Below are 26,645 nucleotides of genomic sequence, written 5' to 3'. Positions count from 1 at the left end.
AGGGAAGCCGGTGGGGGGAAGAAACAAAACAACACAGCCCGTGTGCAATGTGTGTGCCACAGGGAAGCCCCCAGAAACCCTGAGGAGCCTCCTCCTAAGTCTATGCTCTGGGAAGCCCCATAAACAGCTGGTGCCCCGTCCGCAGTTCCAAGGATGCAAACTCCATTAAAATGAATCGTAAAAGGCTTATATAACCCATTAAGTCCCAACTACTCAGAACTCCACTGACTGTTCTTGCTGGAGCTGGCCGGCAGCTTCTCCAGGCGCACCGAGGTGGGGGGAGGCACCTGGGTCAGGGCGACCCGACTGCCTGCCTACATGGCACGAAGAAAGGATAAAACGCCTGCAGGTGCAGGACATGAGGAGAGGAGGGAAGGACATGGCAGAAAAGCCAGTCTCTGCTTCAATGTTAAATTCATGAAATTACAGAATGTTCTAGCTTAATAATAGAGATCACTGAGACCAGCTCCCAGATTTACTGATGAGAAAACAGGCTCAGAGAGGTGAAGTGATTGTCCTAATGCCACACAGCCAGTGAGCGCAGAGGGGAAAGAAAGTCTCGCCCCCCTGAGTCCCAGTGCTGAGCTGGCTCTTTAAACCTCTGGGGAGGAGAGGGCAAACGTATCTAGGTGGCTGTGGGAGGGAAAGAGGAAGGCAGCATAGCACAGAGTTAAGAGTATAGACCCTGAAGCCAGACTGCTTGGGTTTGCAACTCAGCTCCTCTACTTACAAGCTTTGTGGCTTTGGATAAATTAACTTCTTTGTGCCTCAGTTTCCTATTCTGTAAGATGGGGATAATAACAACATCTGCCTCTCAGGGGGAATGAAATTAAATATGAGTGAAACCAGGTGAATATTTAGCATGTAACAAGCATTCAATAAATGTTAGTTATTACATGGGATATTCACTTGTATTCAAGTTAACAGTGGTTAGCTTTGGAGAATAGAGTTAGAATGGACTGGGGTGGGGTTGCAGGACATTTTTGGGTTTTCTTCTATACTTTCAAAAATGTGTTTTCAAAAATATGCTCTGGTGATTTTTAAGTCAGTTACATTCCATGGGTGTGTATTAACCATATTTCTGTCTGCACAACCTGGTGCTAAAAGTTGTGGAAGATTCGAGAAGAGGAGAAGCCACAGACCCTCCTTTAGAGGCCTGACTTCTTTGACCTGATTAGAGAAATAAGTTAGGCACAGGAACTGTTTAGAAATGAAGTTAGTGCCAGATGTCAAATGAAGATTTTATATATATATATATATATATATATATATATATACACACACACACACACACACACACACACATACTCATATATATGTAATATGTACTTTATATGCAAAACACACACACATATACATGCTTAGCACTCCAAGTCAATGGTGGGTACCATTTTAATTCAATTCAATAAATAGAAACTTTGCACCGGGCCCTATGCTAGGCCATAGGAGGCGATGCTGAGATTAACAAGACATGGTCCTCAAGAAATCTGCAGTCTATCTGGGAAAGCAGGTGTGTGCAAAAAGTCCTAATATATGATATGATATGATATGATGATATCATACAGAACAATTACCAGATGCCATTCACACATACTTTATTATCTCAGTTAATATTATTATGTAGGATGAATACACCATACATAATATTGTATATATTAAATTATATAATATATAATATTACAATATTCACTTTGGTCACCTATTATATCAGTTAATTCTCAAAACAACCCCATACTATTACAACAGATGAAAAAACTATGCAAAAGAAATGAGTGTAGCTTTGCTAGTGATGATACGTAGAAGGTCATTCCCAACAGAGGGAAGAGTATGAGCAAAGGCGCAGAGGCTAGAAGGCCCAAGGGGCCTGGGGGACCCAAGATGGTCAGGAGGGGTGGCAGGGAACAGGCTCATGGGGAGCAGGATGGGAAGAGAAACCAGAAGGGAAAGCAGGTAAGATGTAGAGGGCCTTAAGTGCAAGGCTGAGGAAAGGCAGCTCTCTGGTCTCCGTGGTGGGAGTGGCTCAGAAGGGTCCTATGATGAGGTGTGCATGATCAGTGCTGCTCTGGTGACACTCTTCAGGCTGTCTTTGAGACTAGACAGGAGAGAGAAAGATCACTGAGGGGCCTCCATTACTGTTCCAGGGCATGGTGTGGGGCCTGGTCTAAATCACGGCACCAAACACTTGCCATGCGTGTGCTACTAGTACGTGCTTAGCAACTCCCATGCGCAGGCACCGTTCCATGCACGTCCATACCTCGTTAAAGCCTCAGAATGACCCCGTGATGTAGACACTATTTCCATCTTGTGGAGGAAGAAAACTGAGGCATAGACGTATTAAATAACTTGCCCAAGACCAAAAACAAGGAACTTAAAACCATTTCACTTAATTCTCCCAACAACCTTGGCAGGCTCAGGGAAGTCACATAACTTGTCCAGGCACTTTCCCAGCATAGTTTCTCTGATTGCAAAACTGCACCCACCTTGGGACTCCGCTCCTAGCGGCCCAGCTCTACACCAGGGCCACGGGACTGTCCTAGCGCCCGGGCACAGCTCTACGCCAGGGCCACGGGACTGTCCCAGCGCCCGGGCACAGCTCTACACCAGGGCCACGGGACTGTCCCAGCGCCCGGGCACAGCTCTACACCAGGGCCACGGGACTGTCCCAGCGCCCGGGCACAGCTCTACACCAGGGCCACGGGACTGTCCCAGCGCCCGGGCACAGCTCTACACCAGGGCCACGGGACTGTCCCAGCGCCCGGGCACAGCTCTACACCAGGGCCACGGGACTGTCCTAGCACCCGGGCACAGCTCTACACCAGGGCCACGGGACTGTCCCAGCGCCCTGGCCCAGCTCTACACCAGGGCCACGGGACTGCAAATTTTGGTATGGGAGGAAGGAACTATGAAAGGTAAAATTAACAGGACACACTTAAGGCCACACATGTTGTATGACTCCATCTATATGAAATACCCAGAGTCAGCGAATCCCTAGAGACAGAAAGCAGAATAATGTTTGCCGGGGGCTGGGGGAGGGAAGAATGGGGAGTTACAGCTTAGTGGGTACAGGGTTTCCTTTTGAGGTGATAAAAACATTCTGGAACTAGACAGTAGTGATGTTTGTACAACGCTGTGAATGTACTAAATATCACTAAAGGTATATTTTATATGTATCTTACCACAATTTTTTTAAAAACCCTGATAGGACAGAACAACCCTTTGGGTGTGCAGACAAAGGAGTTGTTGGAGATGACACATTATTCACCACTTTTATTAAGAGCACAGGAAAATCAACCATGCTGAAAGAACTCAGGCTACAAACAAATAAGGTCTCCTTCAGCACGGAATATACGTTCTCCTCAGAAAAGACCTCATCCTTTCATACAGTTATTGACCCCTGCAAATATCTCTGGAAAAAATGCCAAGTGTGGGCAAAGGTAAGAGGCACTTATCTTGCCTTCCTTTTATCAACCCATGTCCTACCTTCCTGCAGCTCCTGTAATGAAGAGGTGGTTTAATGCAGCATTTGAGAGCAAAGACTTCGGAAACAAAGCGGAGTCACGTTCAAGTCTGAGTTCCATCATCTACCAGTTGTGAGACTCTGCAGAATTCATCTTGCCTCACTAACAATAGCACCTACATTTGATGGTATTCTGACAAAAATTAAATGAGATAGTGTTCATAAAATATTTATTAAATGTTCATTATGTGTGCTATAACTTTAAAAAATATGCAGCCCACATTGTATGAATGCCATTTCCTATCTAGTACCATGGGACCCCACTTTGAGATTGGTGAAGCCCTGTCGTAACGACTTCCCTTAGTTTACGTCAGGCATTCATCTGAGTGGTTGGGCTGTGTCCTGTAGCAGAACTGAATTCTCTGAGCTACAAGCCACATGCCACTGATGCCCATTCAATTCCCATGTAAACTGAGCCCTAGGGGCTAGAATAACACATCATCCAAGGATCACATCTCTTGGCTATGGGCAGTACTGTACAGTTTGTAGCATATATCCTTCCTAAATATGTTTTGCTCAGCCTAATATTAGGTTGGCTTTTCTGAGCACATACCCACAGTGGGTCAGGGAAGATGGTTCAAGAACATATTAAACTCCTGTTCCCTCGCTGTTTTCAGAGTTCTGATAGCCTACACTACACCGTTTACTTGGTTTTCAAAAGCACAACATCTCTCACTGCCCTTCTGTTGCCTTTGCCGCCCAATCTGGCACCCACAGAGCCTGCTCCTTTAGGGCAGGGGCGGTGTCTTCCTTTCCCCTGAATCCAACACACTGAGCCTTTCCTGCCCAGTACGAGCTTCCTCTTGAACGGAATTGATTAATGTGGGTGAGCAGATCTGAGAAGACCCAAGCTAGAAACAGGAGAGATGAGTATCTGATCTCCCAGTGACGGCTGGGCAAAGGAACCCCAGGTATGTGAGTCCTGCCGACACTCAAATGTGGATGAAGATCGCGTTTTGGCAGAGGCAGGGATGCTGGCAGTGGCCTGCTTGCCAGGCACAGGGGCTTCTTTAATGAAAGCCAGAGAAGAAGAGCGATGAGCAACACATGTGTGAAGCTTGCTCGCGCTCTCTCACGCAGCCTGGAGGTGCAGGAGGCGACGCAGGGAGTCACACAGGCTCAGCTTCACATCCTGGTTCTGCCCTGTACTAGGCTGGGGAAGCCCGAGTAAATTATTTGACTTCTCTGAGCCTCAATTTCCTCATCTGCAAAATGAAAGCGATACCACATACCTTCCAGGGTTGTTGTGGGTTTTACATGAGATGGAAACTGGCATATATCCATACATTTAAAAAATTCTTTCAAATTGTCTGCCAGCTGGCATTTCAGGACCCTGATTCAGGTGCAAGCTCCTGCAATACTCGGTCAATGGTTACCAATGCGTTCCCTACCAAAAGTACCTGGTTGTTGCAAATCATATATCTGATAAGGGGTTAATATCCAGAAAATATATATAGAACTCCTATAACTCAATAACAACAAGACCTGATTTAAAAATGGGCAAAGGACTTGAACAGACACTTCTTCAAAGAAGAAATACAAATGGCCAGTAAGCACTTGAAAAGATGTTTAATATCACTCACTAATCATTACAGAAAAGCAAATTGTGGCTACTATCAAGAAGGAAAAAAAAAAGTGTTGGCAGGAATGTAGAGAAACTGGAACCTTTGTACACTGGTGGTGGGAATGTAAAATGGTGCTGCCACTATGAAAAATAGCATAACAGTTCCTCAAAAAATTAAAACTAGAATTACCACATGATCCAGCAATTACATTTCTGGATATAGACTCAAAAGAATTGAAAGCGGGGTCTCAAGGAGATATTTGTACACCCATGTTCATAGCAGCATTATTCACAATTGCCAAAAGGTGGAAGCAACCCAAGCATCCATCAACAGAAAAACAAAATGTGGTCTATACATACAATAGAATATTATTCAACCTTAAAAAGAAAGGAGATTCTGACGCATGACACAACACAGATGAACCCTGAGGACCTGCTAACTGAAACAAGCCAGTCACAAAAAGACGAATACTGTATGATTCCAATTGTGTGAGATATCTAGAGTAGTAAACTTCAAAGAGACAGAAACTAGCAGAGCGGTTTCCAGCTGCTGAATGAAGGGGGAATGGAAGTTAGTGTTTAATGGGTACAAAGTTTCAGATTTGCAAGGAAAGGCGTTCTGAAGATTGGATGCGCAACAATGCAAACGTACTTAATAACACTGCATTATACACTCAACAATAGTTACAATAGTAAATTTTATGTTATGTGTATTTTACCATAATTTTTTTCAATTTGCAAAAAAAAAAAAAAAAAAAAAACCAAGGACCCAGTTGTTTCATATTATGTCCTATGGGGATGCAAGAGAATGAGAAACAAATGTCTTGGCCTCAAGAGGTTACAGTCTCTAAGGAAGTGAGATAAGCACACGCAAAATGAAGCAGGGTAAAATCCAGTGTGGGTCAGTACAGGAGAAAGCAGAGAAGCATGTAATCTGTGCAGCTGCACGGATGGGGACTCTGCAGGGGGCCACAGGGATCGAGAGCTTCAAAGGTAGGAAGAGTCTGGCAGCGCTTAGGCCACAGAGGAGGACATTCCAGGAGAGGAGATTTAACGGCAGGAAGGTGATGGCACGTTCCTGAGACAGTGAGGAAGTCTGTCTTCTTGGACAGGAGCACACTGAGAAATCATTTGGGTAGACAAGATAGAGATGTGTCATGCAGCCTTGAATAAAAGCTGGGTAAAATGTCCATGTGCGGCTGCAGGAAAAGGGGGGCACTGAACACTGGAGAAGGTGCATGATATAACGCCTTGCGCTTATATAGCACAATTCTCTCCCCGTGTGCTGGCACAAGCCACGAGACAGTCAGTTGCACCATCCGCATTTTATCCAGGTAGAGCCAGGGGAGCAACTCATCTGACCACACGCACCTTGTTGGCTACAGAGTTGGGAATGGATCCACTCCTGACTCCAAGCATTACCGCATAAGCTTTTCATAGTCTTATTCTTCCTTGTGCACATATTTATTGAGCACCCACTGTGTGCCAGGTGCCCTCCATGACAGTGAGGATGAGGACGGCAGAAGGAGCAGATTTGGGGAGGAGAACCAGGAGCTCGGTTTTACATATCTGAAGTGTGAAAAGCCTGTTGGACACCCAGAAGCCTGTTGGATATACGTCTGAGGTTTAGAGGAGAGATTTGGGCAAAAGTGAAAACTTGAGAATCATCAGTATATAGGAGGCATTTAAAACTATAGGACTGGATATAGCTGATAGCTTTCCCTACAAATACAATTAAAAACTGAAAGAAAGAAAAAGGAGGGAAGGGGAGGAAAGAAGAAGGGAGGGAATATCTCAGAAAGCAGCGATGGCATACTTAGGATTGCTACCTAATTTCCATCAGTTCCACTGTCCGATTTCCTTTATCTATCACTTGTGGGCATGTGATAATTGACATATTAATTTATGAAAAAGAAAAAACATCTTATCACGGTGAAAGCCCACAGGCTTGTGACTCCATCTATAATGACCTCTTAGGCCATCCATTTAAATCAGCGCAGTGACCCAGGGCTGGAGAGAATTGAAATATGGCAGAAAAGAAATTAGATGCGGAACAAATTGAAATACAGAAATTGGAACTCTGATTCTCAGAGAGAACCCTGATATTGTTCTGATTTCCCCAACTCCCCACTGTTCCAATACTGGGGATGTTCTCAGGGGCTGGTCCCCACATGCTATCCATGTCTGTGGGCTCCTTGGAAGACAAACCTGGAACGCTGCTCAGGGCCCACCTCCCCATTTCCCATTAACCACGAGAAACAAACTTAACTGGGATTATAAGTAAGACTGGAATTTTCTTTAACACCATACCCAACTCTATCTGGGGGCAGCCTCATTTCAACAAGAAAGCTTCCCCAAATCACAGCCAGCTAGAAGTCAGGTCCCCACAGGACAGAGTGAGTGATGTGGGTAGGGTTGAGGGCAGCAGGGATGAGAAAGGGAAACACAACAGAGCAGATGGGGTAAGAAAGCTCTCCAAGGCGGGGATTCTAGGCAAAGTTCTGGAAGCGCTGCCGAGAAAGGTGGGGTGGGCCTGTCAGCACAGCGAGATGAGGGCATCTGTGTCCCTGGCCGCCTCAGCCCCCGGGCACTCACTACCCACCCCCATCTGCCTCATGCGCTGCAGGAAGGAGGAGAAGACACAGAATGGAGTGGTTTCCGGGACCTCCATAATAGACAGCGATAATGATAAGATGTGATTGATCTCAGAGTCCCCAGAAAATGGCCCTCTCTGCCCCGCAAATCTCCCCTCTCCACCCCACAACCCAGCATCCCACACCAGTGCCTGAATTCTGCTCAGGGCAATTCATTCCTTTGGGTTACACCGGAGGGCACATCGCCAGCAGCACTTTGAAAAATACAGATTCCAGGGCACCATGTGAAACACACAAATCAGAATCGCCAGGATTGAAAAACCAGGCAAAACCACTTCATGGGATTCTGATGTGTGGCCAGAGTTGAGAGAAAAACATTGCCTTTTCCAGGAAATTTCTGGAAAGCAACACTTGCAGACTCTCCCCTTGATACACTCCTAATAATAATCGCTACCATTGATTGAGAGTTCCCCAGGTTCCTGTTCCTGAGCTACAAACGTTACACACGTTGTCACTATTATTTCTCATGACAAACAACAAGGCTGGTGTTATTATAGTCCCATTTCACAGACAAGGAAACTAAGCTCAAAAACATAATGCAAGTAACCCAAGGTTACTCAGCTTGTGATGGTTCAGGATTTGAACCCAGGGCTATCTGTCTCTTTCCCTCAAGTCATTTTTATTAGATGCACTATCTAAAAAAAATCCCAGCCAAATCCACAGTCCACTGAGTTCCTAGGAGTCAGGCTCCTTCCTGTACACTCAGGTCTCTGCGCCCTCCACCAGGCCCAAGGATGAGGTCATTCTGGCGCTCGGGCCATCTCTGACCAGGCCAGCTTCCTATTTCTAGGGCCCAAGAGCTGACAGAACATCTGTAAGGGCCAGAGCCGGAATCAAGCGCTCTGTGGAGTCTGCTAGTGTGGCTGTGTTGGCAAACCATTTGGACTAAACACAGTCTTAAAAGCCTCCTGCTTGGGGCAAGGTTTTGAAAGAATCAGTCGGGGAGAAAAATACCCACGCCCACAATACGGATGTGAGGAATAAGTAAACGTACACAGATGTGGCCGGGCAGGGCGGGATCCGAAAGATAAACCAGAGTTGGCTCAGTGGGAAGGGATGAGCTAACTTCCTACATCAGCTCCTGGTTCCTTTCTCCCCAGCAACTTCAAAGGCAAAAAAGCATCGGTCTAGCCTCAGAGGCTCCTGCACCTCTGTCTGTGATGGGTGGGAAATAGCAAGAGAAGAGAAAGACTTTACCAAAGTCTTTCTCTGGGCTGACGATTTTTTTCAACTTCATTGAGGTATAAAATTGACAATTAAAAAAAATTGTTTATATTCAAGTTATACACCATGATGTTCTGATACACGCATACATTGTGAAATGATGACTACAATCAAGCTAATTAACGTATCCACCTCACCTAGTTACTTTTTTTGTGGTGAGAATACTTAAGATCTACTCTCTCAGCAGATTTCAAGAATATAATACATAATTATTAACTATAGTCACCATGCTGTACAGTAGGTCTCCAGTACTTATTCATCTTATAACTGCAAGTTTGTACCCTCTGACCAGCATCTCCCCATCACCCCCACTTCTCAGCCCCTGGTAACCATCTTCTACTCTGTTTCTCTGAGTTTGACTTTTTCAGATTCCGCATGATGATGAAGTAAGATCATGCAGTATTTGATTTTCTGTGGTTGGTTTGTTTCACTTAACATAATGTCTTTCTGGTTCATCCATGTTATTGCAAATGGCAGGATTTCCTTCTTCTTTAGGGCTGAATAATATTCCTGTGTGTGTGTGTGTGTGTGTGTGTATAAACATGTTCTTTATGCATTCATCTGTGGAATAATGCTACAGTGAACATGGGTGTGCATACATCTCTTTGAGATAGTGATTTTATTTCCTTTGGATACATACACAGAAGTGGGATTGCTGGATCTTAGAGTGGTTCTATTTTTAATTTTTTAAAGCAGCTCCATACTATTTTCCATAATGGCTGTACCAATTTACACTCCCACCGACAGTGTGTAAGGGTTCCCTTTTCTCCACATCCTCACCAACACATTATCTTTTGACTTTTTGACAATAGTCATTCTACCAGGCATGAGGTGGTTTCGATTTGTATTTCCCTGACGATTAGTGATGTTGAGCACCTTTGAAATACCTTTTGGCCATTTGTATGTCTTCTTTGGAAAAATGTCTATTCAGGTCCTTTGCCCATTTTTTAATCATGTTATTTGTGTTTTGGATATTTAGTTGTATGAGTTCCATATATATTTTGGATATTCACTCCTTATTGGAAACATGGTTTGCAAATATTTTCTCCCATTCCATGGGTTGCTTTTCATTTTGTTGATTGTTTCCTTTGCTGTGCAGAAGATTTTCAGTATGATGTTGTCACACCTGCCTATTTTTGCTTTGTTGCCTGCACTTTTGGTGTGATAGCCAAAGGAGGAGAACACCTGGAACCAAGAACACAGAAACTCCTCCGGGATCTAACCACAGACTGCCTGCCTTCTAACATCCCCTCCTGCACAGGATACACACTCAAGTACCCTCAGAGGCTGAGCAGATAACAAGCATTACAGGGGACCACAGTCTCTTTAAAGGTGAGACCCGCCGCATCCCATGGCCTCCTCGTAGCTCTCTCCAAGCTCCCTATTGAGCTTTTCTGCTCACCGTGGTGGCCATGCTGGCGGCCTTCTGGGGTGATCCGGCACAGGCTGTATCAGCACCGAGCCACCCCCTGAGCCTGCCCTTCCGAGACCATAGTCGCAGCCTGTCAGCAATGCCGTCCAGCCTGGGCAAGGGCCCAGAACACGCACATGCCCACCTGCTGGGCTGAGCTGGCAAGGTCTCCGATCTGATTGGCGGAGTCTGGCTGGGGACCATGTCAGAGCTGGAGAACAGGCCTCGTTCAACCAGGGCATCTCTGGCTTTCCTCAGAGGAGCCTTTGCTCTCTGTCTGCCATAGCCACAGCCAGGCCCCGTTCTTCTGGTGCTGTTGGCCCCAGGAAGACCCCGATATTTGTCCCCAGGCAGTTCAAGACTCTGTTTTACTCCCTACAACTGATGGGGGTTTTGTGCAGCTTTAAAGCCGGAAAGTGTCAGATGTGTGTATTCTGGAAGCAAACTATAAACAACCGCGAGGAAGTGTTTCTCAGAAGGTTTATTACAGCTAGACGTCAGCTCCAGCCACACTGCCAGGGTACGCTGTTCAGTCTGAGTCCCCAACTCAGCAAAAATATCCCCTTGTTGCTTAACACACAAAGGTCTGCCCTGGCCCTGGGTCTTTCCTGCTGTCATAATCAATGGCTCCATCACAGGCACAGATAGAAGCAATGGCGTTGGAGACGGCTGAGCCCAGCTTCCTGACACCTCAATTCCAATGCCAGAGCTTTCCCCATTTAATTTTAGTAATCGGTGAGCAACTTTTTTTTTTGCAAAAACGCCATTTCAGCAAAAATAAAAATGTTTGCAGCTTACACACACATATATATATATCTCAGATGTTTTAAATCAGAAAATGTGATATCTATAACTGAACATATTATTTTATTACCTCCCTGTCAGTAAAGACTTTCAGTGAGCAGAAAGCTAAGAAAACTTCAGAAACCACTATGTAATTTCTGTATTACATAGCATCTCTTTGTGAAGCTGTACTCTTTTGTTTTGTTTTTTGAGATGGGGTCTCGCTCTGTTGCCTGAGCTAGAGTGTAGTGGCATCATCATAGCTCACTGCAGCCTCAAACTCCCTGGCTCCAGAGACCCTCCTGCCTCCACCTCCTGAGTAGCTGGGACTACAGGTGTGCACCACCATGTCCAGCTAATTTTTATTTTATTTTATTTTTTTTGTGAAGACCATGTCCACGCTCTAGTCCAGGCTGCTCTCAAACTCCTGGCCTCAAGCAATCCTCCTGCCTCAGCCTCCCAAAGTGCTAGGATTACAAGCGTTGAGCCACCGCACCCAGCCTTTAAAGCTGCGCTTTTAAATAATCATGATCTGAGATGAACCCAGGTAGAACTGGAGTAGGGCAGAGAGAGATGGAAACGTTTGGGAGTACAGTGTTTTGAACTGAATAATCAGACACAAATGAAAAACCAAAATACCCAGATTGTAATGAGACGAGCTAGAACCAACTGGGGAGGAGTTTGAGAGAATGAAGAAGCCAGACACTGGCACAGAAAAGACTGGAAAGACAGGCCCCTGGGGAGGCTATAGGAGGAGGCCTTGCAATGGGTAGGGGGAAGGGCACATCTGAGTGGGTTCTAAAGAACGTGTCAGGTGGCAGCGGGGGAGGAGTGTCCAGGAAGAGGGACGCTAAACACTGTGAATGCTGGAGTTTCCCACTGCCCTCCAACCCATCAACTGCCTAGGAAGGATCATGCTTGCAGCAGTATTGGGGTAGAGGTGATAATGCCTCCTTCTGAATCTTTATTTGTCTCAGCTCTGTCACCCATGTGTGCCCTAAGCCCTCTGCCTCAATCCCAGATCCCACATTCCCTGGGGAGTCTCCACCCTGACTCAGCCCAAGGGAGGAAAGTTGGGGACACAGCTTCACAGCCCCAGTCAGATGGCAGCAGCAGCAGAAGGGCTGCTGACTTACTTAGCTCAGGGGTAATTTGTCCACTTTCCAGTGAATGACAGTCCATTACTCTTTTTTTATTCCTTTAAATTTTTAGAGATGGGATCTCACTATGTTGCCCAGGCTGACATTGAACTCCCGGGCTCAAGAGATCCTCCCACCTCAGCCTCCAGTGTAGCTGGGACTACAGGTGTGAGCCACTGTGCCAGGCTGAGAGTCATTTATTCTTGAATGACTCTAATACTTTATGATTTCTTGTTCTTGGTATTAGATCATGCTAGTATCTCAAAGCTACTTACAAATTTCATTACAGCCTACAGTTTTAATGCTCATTAAGATGCAAATCCCATTGTCACCTGGGCCTGAAAAGGATCTAAGGGTTTTTTTTGTTGTTGTTGTTTTTTATTAAAGTATAATTTACATACTATAAAAGTTACCCTTTTTAGTATACAGTTCTGTGCATTTTGACAAATATATACAGTCTTATAATCACCACCATAATCAAGATATAAAAGAGTCTATTACCTCAGAAAATTTCTCTTGCCCCTTTATACTGAATACCCTGCCCCATCCCACTCTTGATCTGTTTTCCAACCCTAGAGTTTTGCGTTTTTCAGAATATCACATACTTGGGATAATGCAGTATATAGCCTTTGAGTCTGGCTGCTTTCACTTAACATAATGAATTTGAGAACAATGTCAGGTTTTTAAAGAGGATGGCAAGAAACAGAATTTGAAGGGATGGGGCATTACCTGAGTCCTCGAACAGCCTGTAAAAAGGTAGAGAGGAAGGGAAGTAGATGCCCAAAAACACAAGCTGTCACCTTTGCAACTGGGCCAAGGGCTGCCCCTACTCTAAAAACGGCTCACACATAGACATGAAAAGGCATTGGTAATCCAAGCACAACTCAGAGTAATTCAAAGAACTTGAACTTTGGTCAGAAGACAGGTACTTCAGTCTACCAAGTGATCTTGGATAAGTCAATTAGCATTTCCGAGGTTCATAATTTTCTCCTCGTCCTCTCAGGTGCAGCCCAGCCAATCAGGCGCCACGTCTCCCTGGCCACAGCAATGGACTCAGAGATGGACACCCCCCTCCAGTGACTTCTGCTGAAACTATCAGAGAAGATACCCTCTCTTGTCACTCTGTGAGTCCCTAAAACATGGATAGTTGAATTTAAACCTGGAATTGCTGGTGGACATTTCTGCCACCACTAGGAAGATCCTGTCTGAGAATACAGCCAACCAGAAGGCAGCAGCCTAGAGGGACAAAGACAGCAATGTGATGATGTCATATGAGCACCCTGATCCAACTTTGCTTCCGTCTATCCCTGGTCTGGTACAGGAACCAATACAGTCCCTTAATTTGCTTAATAAAAATGACTTATGAACAACCCATTACTTAGCAGGGTGAAAAGGACCATAAAATAACACCTGCGATAGAGCCGGTGTGAACTACACAAATGTATGATGTTAAAATGCATCTATTTTAGTCTCTAGAAACATAATTCCCAATCTTGTACCTTTAAGAGCTATAATATGTTAACTTCCAATAACCCTAAGGCAATGGCAAAGCACTTATGCCATATATGACAACCAAACATCTAAGACTTAGCATCAATTAGGCTTTCATAGAAACTCACGCTGATTCTTCCCGAGAGGCTCAAATCCAGTACACTTCAGCCAATTTTGAGAACAAGGTACAAGCTGGGGTCTGTGCTTACACAGAGATTAAGATATATTCTCTGTCATAAGGCAATCCGAAAGAAAGAGAAAACACATCTGGTTGGGAAAAATCAGAAAAAGATCCTTGAGAGCAGGTTTTTTGTTCATTTGGATTTTTTACTGTGAATATACTTTATTTAGTCATTTTTGTTTACTACCGAAACTCTGGGAATTCCAAATTAACATCATCACCCGTGAGCTTCTTATAGACTCCAGAAAAAGATTCAACCTGCGTTCCACATTATTCTGCTGTGCTTTGTCTAAACTGACCTTTGTCCAAACAGGCCAGCGGGTTTCACACAGAATCTCTTGCCCACAATTTCTTTGGGAAGACCAAGTCCTCAAGGATCGCATCCTGCATGGGCGGCTACTGGGACGCTTTTGCTTATTTTTGTATGGCTTTTCCAAGTTGGCTTAGGTGGAATTCTCTTCTGAGCAATAAAGACAACATACTTCCCACTGAACTTTTTTTCCAATTCACATACTGGCCAGACTTGGATTTTCAGGAAAGATTTCAGTTGGGGAATGGGAAGCAAAGATGATGATAGCCTTCCGACCACCCCCAACTTCAGTTTCCTTGGCTGCTGCTATATTCAGCTCCCTGAGCTGAGCCTTGAGGTCCGAGTTCATCTCCAGCTCCAGAAGAGCCTGGGAAATGCCAGACTCGAACTCGTCCGGCTTCTCACTGTTGGCTTCGTGATCTTGGCGCTTGAACTGAACATGGCCTTCTCTTTGCTGAGTGCCACCTTGGGAAGAGGCCCAGCTCTCATGAGAGCTCATCAAATTCCCAAGGCAGGTTATCCGAGAATGGTGGGGTTTCAAAGAGTGGAGGAGAGAAGGAAGGGTATTTAGGGGAAGGTAAGGTACAAGCAAAGGCAGGCGGGAAGGAAACACACAGCTTACTCAGAAAACAGCCAATAAGCTCTTTTGGCTGAAGTACACTTTATCTACAGGTGTAAAGAAATTAAGTCAGAAAGACTGAGTAAATACTCTAGAAGTCTCTAGTTGCTACGCAAGAAGTCATTATTTAATTCTAAAGCAAAGAGAAAATCCTGAAAGATTTGAGCACAAAAATAACATAATTAAAACTGTGTTAATTAATGATTTTGATTAACATAATTAAATCTATAAATCTGCTAATAGTTGTGGGATGAAGCTAGAGGCAGGAGAGATTGGCAGCAGGGAGGCCAGCTAGGGAGAAACCACAGAATCCAGACAAAAGGTTAGTGGCACCTGCAGCAGGACGGTGGGAGCAGGATGCTCGCACGGGAGGCTGTTGAGAAACCCCAGGGAGGACCTGCAAGGAGGTATCGCCAGCAAGGGGTACAGGGATGACATGGAGGGTTCAAGCCAGGGATACCGAACACTGAAAGTGCTGCTATAATCGGGTGGGATGCGTGAGGGGAGGGATATAAGTTCATTCCTGGATTTGCTGAATTTGGGATGCCGGGGTGATGTCCAGGTTGGGATGCCCAAGAAGCACTAGGGAATGCACACAGCCCCGCAGATGGGGTAAGTCTCAGGCCCCAGATGGAGGCGGGGAGAGCCGTGGGCAAGACGGGCTCTGCGGACAGAGCAAGGAGGCCGTGCAAGAGGGTGGTGGGGAGAAGTGGACGGCATGTGGTTGGACTGGACTCTTCCCACCCTGACATTCTGTGTCTTCTGGCTCCAGGGAAGAAGGGACCCCAGTAATGGCAGATGCTTGGGGAGCACCTACATGTCAGGGGTGAGAGGAAGAGGGGGAACAGAAGCCAAGCGTCCTCTACCGGGCAGCTGTGAGGAGGAGCCCCTGCTCTGTGTCTGCCGCCATGTGAACAGGGGCGCTGGCTCCTGCTCTGCCTCCGTGGCCCGCCCGCGTGAAGGTTGGACAGGTAATGATGTCTGAGCGCTCTGAAGAAGAGCACAGAGTGTTCCAGGACTTGGCAGGCCTGCTTCCACCAGGCTCCAGGCTGGAGGGTGGGGGATGACTCCAGGAGGAGTGTTCGGGAGTTCCTGATGTCTCAGAAGGATGAGAGAAAGCTCAAGCAAGCAGGCAGCCTATAAGCGAGCCGAGACGTGGGCCAGAGGTAATTCATGCTTGCTCGCTCGCTCACCCACCTCCTCATCAGGACTTCATTTTGAAGACAGCTGCGTGGGAGGAACATTTGGTCTCAAGTTGGCAAGGCTGGCATATCCACACTCCCCTGGGGGAAGCGTCCAGCCCCCACCCCGTGCCCTGACAGCACACAGGGGGAGAGGCGCACAACGACTGGCACCCGTCCCTTCCCCTGAAGGTGGCCATGCCCCTCTTCCACCTGCTCGGCCAGCCCCCCGGTCACTCCCACTCTCCAGGATCAGGGCACAGACCTCACCCCCTCAGCGATGTCTCCCCTGATCACCCTGCACCAAGATGATCCTTACCTCCAGCAGGTTTCCGCAGTACCTGCAGCTGCAGAGTGTGCAACCATTTAGCACCACTGTCCAGTGTTCCTACGTGCTCATCCTCTCCACAAAACTTCTTCACACCTCCTGGAGGATACTCAGGGACGAGCCCCATGAGAACAGCGAGAGGAAACAGGTGTGGCCTTTTCTGTTCTCCAGAAACGTGACTATGTAACAGCAATGAGCACGGCCCCACAAATAACCACAGCATCTGGCAGAAAGTGAGAGGACACTTAACGCTGGTGGAGATGCAGGCACTGTCAGAGAAGCCAGGAGCAAGGAGCAGATTCCAGAGCAGAGAAATTTAGGGAAGCCTTCCTGGAGGAGGTGGCCTCTCTGTGTCTGATTCACTTAACAGATTGATTTATCTGTAAGTAACTGATTTCTTCCTATGCCCCTCAGGCCCTGGCACAGAACAGCGCTGAAGAACAAAGCCTTAGGCAGTATGATCTAGGACAGGAACGTGGACCCTGTTGTCCCCCAGACCTGCCTTCCAACCCTACCTATCATGCAATAGCTCTCTGACCTTGGGCAAGTGACTTAGCCTCTCACAGCCATAATTTCCCATCTATGAAACAGGAATGAAAATGTGTCTGTCAAATGGGTAGGGTAAGAAATAAGCGGGACAATATAAGGAAAGACTTGGCACAGTTCCTAGCACATAGCAGTTATCCAATTAGTGTTAACTCCCTTCCTCCCCAGCCCCCACAGCTATAAAGTCAAAGCCTTGGTCTTTATAGCAGCATCTCCTGTCCTTACCCTGGCTGGCATCCATGCTCCCAGAATAAGGGTCTGTCCTGCCTTCCTCATTCATTCCTGTGTGTGTCTTCAGACAAATGCATAAAATGTTCATGTTCTAAGAGTTATTTTATCTTTGATACCCTACAACATTCTGCTTTTCTGCCACTTCCCATCTCCCCTGAGCGCCTTTCCCTTCCTACGAATCCGATAAGAGCCAACACGTAAGCAGGCGTGTCCAGGCACCCAGCACTACTTCACTTCATCTGCAAAACAGCCCTGTGAGGTGGGCGCTGCTTTTACCGCTGTTTTTCAGACGATGAAGCTGGGGTACAGAGAGATCAAATGACTTGCCCATGGTGACCAAAGCTAAGACACAGAGGAGCTAAAATTCAGACACAAAGTCTCCAGCCTTACCCCCTGAACTGTCCTGCCTCATGTGTCTTACAGCTGCTTTGATTGCTCTTTTCTGCAACTAAATTTTTCTGAGATATTTGTTCATATGGAAGTGCCGGTCTCTGAGGACTCTCCGAGCCAAAGGAGAGTCTGCCTCCAGGAGGACAATGTTTAACTCAAAGATGTAAACCTCTAGTGGTGGGAGATATGGCCGGACGACGTTGCCGTGGACACCAAACCATCCCACAGCAGTGATGGACCACACACAGTGTTGCAATCACATCATGTCCCTGGGGCTTCGAGGGGCCTGTCCACACCACAGGCCATTGTTTCCGCCAGATGTTAGCCTGGCCAAGTGACTCAGAGACGGAGATTTGCACTGGGGACTGCCCTCAGGATCAGCCCCATGGAAGGAGTGGTGACAGCAGGGCTGGGCAGAGGGGGCAGTTGGGCTGTGATGCCGCTGCAACAAAGGTCCCGTCCAGTCCCGAGGGGAGCTCTGCAGCTAGGATGGACTTGCAGAACTGTCTCAAGTTGGGGCATGGGGGCTGGGCCTTTCCCCATAAACCAGTCATTCAATGTGGGCCACCCTCAGGAAGGGGCAGGACTCTGGGCCCCCGTCAGCCAAGGCAACCGTCTTGGGGAGCAGGGGCTCAGCTGTAGGCTGTCAGCAGTCAACACCCCTGTAGGAGGGATCCTGTGTGTCACAAAATCCACCCCAACACTCAGGCTCAGGGACTGTATCAACACATGCCAGAGGCCCAGGCCAAAAGGGCTGCTGCTCCAGGAAGATGGAGCACACAGACCTGGGTACCTCATCTCCTCCCCTTGGGCTTGCCTGACTCCCAGGTTGCATCACAAAACCACCTCTTCTCTTGCTGACGTTTGCTAACTGCACATAGGCAACCCCACCTTTACACAGAAGAATGCATGGCTTTTCTGGATTACAAGAATGCCCTGCTTTTCTAAAACAATCATCAGGTACAATACGGTTCAACAACAGACATGGAACTGAATCTCAGAGTTTAATGTTTCTCACTGAATTGCACTTCTAGCCGTCCAACCCAAACTAAGCACTTTGTACCCACTTCGTACTTACCCAGCTTCATCCACCCATCCCACATGGTGCCACCTGCCATATGGCACACATAGAAAGTATGGGAAGGCTAAGACCACCCCACGGAACTGTAACACACCGAATGCCATGTGGCACAGGCTCAAAGTGAAATCGTTGTTCTGAGAAGGCAGAGGGGAGCAGGCCCAGAGTGAGTGGCCTCAGGTCTCAGCAGGACAGAAAGAGACCACAGGGGTCACCAGCAGAGGCATGCCTGGAATCCAGGTTTCTCAAAGCCCCGAGCTCTTCCTCCAACACTACTTTGGGTTAGAGAGACTGTTGCTGAGGCGTGGAGATGGTGAGAGGGAGGAGAAAAGGCATTTCTGGCCGGCTACTTGGCTGACCCCATGACCTCCTTCAAGTCTTTGCTCAACTCTCACCCCCCCCCCAATGAGGCCAACACTGATCAGCCTATAGGATACTGCAGACTGCCCACCCCACACCTCCCCAGGGAATTCCAATGCCCCTGACTCTTGCTCGGTACTGTTTTCTTTTCCCATGGCCTTTATCATCTTATTACCTGCTACATCATTTATTATTTATTATCTGAGCTCCGTTGCTAAAATGGGAACCCCATAAGGACAGGGATCACGTATGTTTTCTGTACCGATGTATCCCAAGCTCCTCAAATGATGCCTGAAACACAGCAGGCACTCACTAAATTCTTGTTGAATGAATAAGCAAACATGACCTAGTATTTTTCTGAGCACTTACTATGGACCAGGATAGGCCACCAGCAGGGAAAAGGCAGTGAGCAAGTTGGAATCTCTGTCCACATGGAGCTCACGGTCAGTCAGCCTAGCACCCCCTTGAACAGAGAGGAGGAAACCATGAAGCCATATAAGGCTCAGGGAACCACAGCCCAGCGCCAAATCTCAGCCACAGCCTGTGTTTATAAATAAATTCATTTATTTGGATTGTCTATGGTTGCTTTTGTGCTACAATGGTAGAGCTGAGTTATTCTGAAGAGACTGTATAGCCCACGAAGCCAAAAATATTTATTCTCTGGCTCTTTAGAGGAGAAAGTTGCCAACCCCTGATCTAGGGCACCCATTAATTATAGTGATTTAACTTCTCTCCTGTTCATCTAAAATTGTACATTATGTACTATCCTTAGGAGAATTGAGAAAACAGTCGCTCGTGTCATTTTTTGTTTTGTGGTCCAGATGACAAATCCTACTGGGGAAAGATAGTGAAAGAGACAGGCAAACAAACAGGAAAATACCCAATAGTGTCTAAGGTGCTGACTGGGGAAAAAGCAGGCAATGCACCACAGAAACGCATAGGAAGCTGCATGTAGCCTGACTTGGAGGATCCCAGAAGGCTTCCTGGAGGAAGTGGCATCTAAGATATTATAATTATTATTGTTCTCACCACTGCTACTGCCCAAAATAAGGTAGTCATAAAACATATAACAATATAGACTGACCCGAAACTTTTTTCAAAGAGGTGGATATCATGAATGGATAAACCTATTTAACATGAGTAGTAACGAATAATATTATATTTCATTATTTAGTAATCTCATAGTTACATGATAGGTATTGTGAAACATATATCTGCCTTGTGAGTTGATACCAATATATCCAAATATTGTAACATTATAGCCTGGGTAGAATGTACTTACAGTGGCATTCAGGGCTCACCTATAGAAAAATCCAAGCCCCTGAGATATGTCTGTCCTCAGGCCCCCCATGTGGACCCTTTGCCTGCCCTAGGATGTCCAGGGTCCCTATATTCTCCTCTCCCCTCTAATGACAGTCTGTCCCAAATAAAGTCCTCATAAATTTCATTTATACTGATGTTTTAAAAGACTAGTAAGATGGTGTGGTTCTGCTTTAGGATATCTGTGCTTTAACCTAGTCATAACAAGGTTTAAGTTTCAGGAAAGATCTGCTAAGGGTAGAATTTCAAGGTCTGTGGCAGACCGTGGGAAAGGTGTTCTGCGGAGTGGGAGGTCGTTTGAAGCTTAATCGCATCACAGATGGCCGCCTGCGGTGGCAAAAAGGCCCAGGAGTGCAGAAGACCCTCCCTTGATTTTAAGTTTTGGGCCTCCCACTGAGCAACTACATAATCATGACCAAGACACTTCATGTCTCTGAGTCCCTTTCCGTCATCCCTAAAGTGAACGTGAGGACTCAGGAAGGAGACTTAACTTCTCCCAGTTTCTGGAAGATACTCAGTAAATGAAAACTCTCCAAACAAATGCTTATTAGTCTCACATTACTCCAACTCTCCACCCCTTTGGGCCTCTCTCCCAGGCCACACATTTATGCATCCAACACACATGGGCCATAGAACTGATGGTCCTAAAATACTGACCAAAAAACCACAGGGCATGGTGCTGCTCTAGGTGAATGCTCTGGGCTCAAGGGGCTGAACTGTGAAACGCAGGCCATTTCTACAGCCACTGGCCCCATCCTTACACCACGTGTCAAGAGTAGGCAAAGGCCATGCATCCCTCACGTAAGCCACAGCTCACCCTCCTGACACTAGCAGTAATAACCACCCTCCTCTCTAAACACAAAGGCAAGTGCTAACTAGTCATGGAAATCAACTGGCCCTAAAACTCCCCAGTCCCCAAACCGTCCACAGCAGCCGCCTTCTACCTGAGAGTTCTCCGTGGTTCAAAAGCACCCAAGCTCCCACCATTTCCACATTCCTGTTTCCTTCACCTCAAAATGTTCACAATGGACTCCACATGTTCTGTCACACAAGTGGGATTTGGTTTCCTTTCAGGTAAAGCTGAAGGAACATCATTGTCATGTTCCACAAATGTAAAAATTTATTTTTAAAAAGTTTTACAAATAACAATTCTCTGTCACCCAGGATCTGCTGGGTAGACATGCAAAGTTAATTTTTCTTTAATGGAAACTTTCTTGGGAGAAGTGTCTTTTCAGAGACAGAAAAGAAACTGGTAGCTCTTGACAGTTAAAAATGTCATGCTCTGTTAAGCCCCAGACAGCTCTTTAGGCTCGGTGTCCTCGGCAACATGACTGCACCCCCAGGGCTGCTCATCTGATATGTGGTTTTCATTTTTCTTCCTCTTTTCTATCCAGACTGAACCAAGGGACTCAAATGCATCCATTCTTGTTAGGGTGGTTGAACTATAAAATTATAACCCTACACTTTTAAAAAAACACAAACTATGCCCATGACCCAAAGATCTCCTCCATATTGATACGTTCCTCTTGTAAGACCCCAGATGCACTGCTGGCCCTCTGGGCCCCTGAACTCCAGGTTGGTGGGTTCCTAAGCCATTGCCAAATCCACTCCCCCTGAAGCAAGGTGAAGGTACCAGTTCTTCCTCCTGCAAAGGATGGCCAGAGAATTTCCCAGCACCAGCTTGGGCCTAATCAGAGTCAGCAGGCAGGCTGATTAATTAGACTACCAATGTACCTTGGAATATTTTCTGCTCAAACTTGTAAAATAAGCCCCTATGGAAGATGAAGCCTCCAGCACAGCCCAGAATCTCTTGTACAAATTGAAAAGTATTAATAGCTGCATTCCTGAGTATGCAGATTCATTCAATACTGTGTAAAAGTTCACATAAGCCAGGGGTCAGTGATCATAGCCTCACAGGGTGTGAGTAATATCCTTCAGGCCACTGCTATAATAAGAGGAGAAGGAAAACAAAAAAAGAATGAAAGGGAGACACACAATGCATATGGCAGAGGCTGCAGGTAGGAGCCCCTCAGCTGCCTTGGTATCATATCTGCACTGGCTGTCTCATAAGAGTAATGGGATCATACTCTTTGATGATAAAGATGATGCAAGTGATCCCTGCTAAGAGGACATGCACTTGAGTTGAGGATGGATTTCCTGGAGGCTTCCATTCACTTTCTCTATCTTGCTCAGTCTCCCATAGCCAATGTAAGAACAGGCTGCCTTGTGCCCTCCACAGCCCTGTCTGAATTAACCAGCCAAGGACTCCTGATATACAAGTGATGTGGTATCAGGATAAGGACTCTGAACCATTAAACAAGACTCTAGAGCTCCTTCCTTTGGAGCTCAGGCTTCTAAGCCATCATGGTAGCCATGGTCAGAATCCTACCTTAGCAAGTAGAGAGTGAGGTCCCTGGTGGGGCAATGGAAAAGAAAGAGGGAGGGAAGCAGGGGAAGAAGTGGAAACAGAGAAAGCCTCACTTGGAAGGCCCAGTGCAGCACAGCCTACTGGTTAGGAGCTCGTGTTCCAGAGCCACTGCATCCTGAGTTCAAATCTCCGCACCATTATGTACTAACACTGACTCCAAACACATTTCTCAACCTCTCTAACCTTGAAGAAGCGGTGATAATAATACCTTCCTCATACAGTTGTTATGAAAAATAAATGACATGATGCATGAAAAGCACTTCGCATGAAGTCTCAGTAAGTGGTAGCTGTTATTTCTCAGATATTGGAAAAAAAAAAAAAAACCCACCAACTGGTGAAGAGAGACCTGGACTTAGAGTCAGACAACCTGGGTTTTCAGTTCCCCATTTGTAAAACAAGGAGCTTTAATGAAGCTTCCTTCCAGCTCAGACATTCTAGAAGTCTGTGACTAAGATGTAAAGATTAAAATGTCATGTGGGCATTACAACTGTAATATAAAATGACACCCAATGGCACCCTCGCACCATGGAAGGAAGCAACATGCGCAAGAGGATGCCGTGAAGATTGTGTGAGTGCATCTGCACGTGGGCGTGCTGGGGAGGGTGCTGGCGGGGTTCGCCACCACTGTCACTGCTTACATTGTCTTCTTTGGTTTGCTAGACCAGCCTCCAGGAAAGTTTCTGGCCATTTAGGTGTCAGGCAGGCAATTAGGGTCTTATAAAAAAATTTCCCCTCAAATGAAGAGGGAGAGACCTCTCCTTGCCCTAACCTTGGTCCTTTGCCCTTTGAAGCTAAAACCATTAGTACCTTTAATTTATATAGCATAAGTGGCTTCTCGCCCATCATCTTAATCCCTTGATGGGATACAAAAGGCTTTCTGAAAGGATGTGAAGTCACACTTTAAAAAATACACTTAAACAGAGAGTGAGGTATGGTGTTTACACAAGACAACACCTCCCTCAGCCTAGTTTAAACCAGTGAGAGCTTTAGCTTCCTTCTCGGCCTCCTGGAGTTCTGGTACACTGTAAAAATGCAGGCCCCAAATGTGAAGCCGAGAGGCAGAGACCAAGGCAATGGCAAGAAACCAGAATCATCAGGGCTCAAATGATAGCCAGCACATCTGGGCGGAATGACAGATGTTGTACAAAAGCTTGCTCAAATCCTCTAAGCTACCTGGAATTCCCTCCCTCCCAAGTCCTAATCCTCTTATTCTTTAAGACAGAGTTCAAACCCCCCTTGTCCCAAGCCTCTACGAATAATACAGCAACCCACTGATCTCTCCCATTAGAGACACCCACTCCCACTCATGTGCACGGGTTGGACACACAGAACATTCTGCCACTGCCTGTTCTCTACTGTCAACACACATCTCATTCACATGAAAGGGTTTCCAAAGGGTTTTACTGTTTCTCCCCTATCACTGTGCACTTGGCTCATGCTGAATAAATAACTGTGGCATTAACAGGTAAGTAAGCCATTCTTATATACACATAATTTTCTACTCCAGAGAAGACTGCACCATTTGCCTAATAAAGATTAACTATGCCCAGTCACGTAAAATTAATTTCACCTTGGGCAGATAAGGGACTGTACTATGATGCACATCCAGGCATATATCTTTACTTAGAAAATTTGCTCAGCAAAAGGCAGGTCTATTAATAAGAACTCTAAGGCCAAGTCTTAAACCAAATGGAGCTTGACAATACTAAGCCTTCACAGACATTCTTAATCTTACTTCCCATGAGGAAATTGAGGCCCAGAAAGGTTAAGTGGCTGGCCCAAGGTCACCCAGCTAACAAGCAGCAGAGTTAGTTCTGGAATCCAGTTCTAATTCCCTTTTTATCACCCTACAGCCACCCTACAAGCCTTCTATGTCATCTAGAAAAACAGGAGGGCTAATGAGCAAGGCAAGAGTGTCAGAAGCTAAAGGCCCCCAGGACATATCTGACAGCTTAAGTTGGAAATATTTTTTATAAGAAGAATATATCTTGAGAATCAAAACTACAGGCACACCTCAGAGATACTGCAGGTTTAACATCTCCCAAACTCCTGTTAATGTTGGTATTTTGAACTCCTCCCATGAATCATGAATGTTCTTAATGGCATCTGGGATGGTGAATCCTTCCCAGAAGATTTCCAATTTACTTTGCCTAGATCCATCAGAGGAATCACTATCTATGTCAGCTATAGCCTTATGAAATATATTTCTTAAATAAAATAATAAGACTTGAAAGTCAAAATTACTCCTTGACCCATGGGCTGCAGAATGGATGTTGTGTTAGCAGGGATGAAAACGATATTAATGTCATACATCTCCATCACAGCTCTTGGGTGACCAGGTGCCTTGTCCATGAGCAGTAACATTTTCAAAGGAATCTTTTTTTTTTTTTCCTGAGCAGTAGGTCTCACAGTGAGCTTAAAATATTCCATAAACCATGCTGTAAAGTGAGGTGCTGTCATCCAGGCTTTGTTGTTCCTTGATCGAAGCACAAGCAGAGTAGATTCAGCATAATTCCAAGGGGCCCTAGGATTTGGGGAATGATAAATAAGCCTTGGCTTCACCTTAAAGTCACCAGCTGCATCAGCCCCTAACAAGAGAGTCAGCCTGTCCTACTAAGCTTTGAAGCCAGCCATTGACTTCTCCTCTCTAGCTATGAAATCCTAGATGGCATCTTCTTCTAACAGAAGGCCATTTTGACTACATTGAAAATCTGTTGTTTAGTGTAGCCACCCTCATCAATTATCTTAGCTAGATCTTCTGGATAACTTGCTGAAGCATCTACATCAGGATTTGCTGCTTCCCTTGCACATTTATGTTATGGAGACAGCTTCTTTCCTTAAACCTCATGAACCAACATCTGCTAGCTTCAAACTTTTCTCCTGCAGCTTTTTCACTTCCCTCAGCCTTCATAGAATTGAAGAATTAGGGCCTTACTTTGGACTAGGCTTTCACTTAATGTAATGTTGTAGCTGGTTTGATCTTCTAACCACTAAAACGTTCTCTATATCAGCAATGACTTGTTTTGCTTTCTTATCATTCGTATGTTCACTGAACTAGCACTTTTCCTTCAAGAACTTTTCCTTTGTATTCACAACTTGGTTAACTGTCTGGTGCACAAGGCCTAGCTTTTGACTCATCTCAGCTTTCAACATGCCTTCCTCACTAAGCTTAAATGTTTCTAGTTTTTTATTTCAAGGGAAAGACGTGAACACTTAAAGGCCCTTGTAGGTTATAATTGGCCTAATTTCAATATCGTTGTGTCTCAGGGATTAGGGAGGCCCAAGGAGAAGGAGAGAGATGGGGGAATGGCTGGTCAGTGGAGCAGTGAGAACACACACGTCATTTATCGATTAAGTTCACCATCTTATATGGGCGTGGTTCATGATGCCCCAAAACAATTACAATAGCAACATCAAAGATCACTGATCACAGATCACCATAGCAGATATATTCATGTTGAAAAAGTTTATACACACAGATTCCAAAATGGGGGGAAAAAGTTTGAAATATTGCAAGAATTACCAAAATGTGACACAGAGACACAAAGTGAGCACATGCTGTTGGGAAGATGGCACCAATAGACTTGCTTGACTCAGAATTGCCACAAACCTTCAATTTGTAAAACTTGCAATATCTGAGATGCACAATAAAGCAAAGTGCCATACAATGAGGTGTGCCTGCATATAGCTGAGACGCCAGCACACTGTCCAGAATCTGTAGCCAGGCAGTAGGAATTCGAGATTCCAAACTATTCAAGCTGCTGGAAAATGAGAAGTGAAAGCAGGGTCTCCTAAAAGAAGTCCATGTCATCACAGCAATGAAGAAATTAAAAGAACATGTGTTGGAATGTCAAACTCAAAACCAGTGAGCTGTTCTGAGTAGCAGAAAA

The 26,645-nt window shown here is 45.8% G+C and overlaps 1 protein-coding gene and 1 pseudogene across 1 annotated transcript in view; both read right to left on the bottom strand.

Moving 5' to 3' along the window:
- Nucleotides 1-26,645, bottom strand: part of PRKCE (protein kinase C epsilon) — a 462,687-nt gene that overhangs the window by 373,695 nt on the left and 62,347 nt on the right. The window lies entirely within an intron of this gene.
- LOC123636879 lies at nt 14,107-14,715 on the bottom strand (annotated as a pseudogene).

This window comes from Lemur catta, chromosome 4 (genome assembly GCF_020740605.2).
Source record: "Lemur catta isolate mLemCat1 chromosome 4, mLemCat1.pri, whole genome shotgun sequence".
Taxonomy (NCBI): domain Eukaryota; kingdom Metazoa; phylum Chordata; class Mammalia; order Primates; family Lemuridae; genus Lemur; species Lemur catta.
This window is presented reverse-complemented; position numbering and strand designations above follow the sequence as displayed.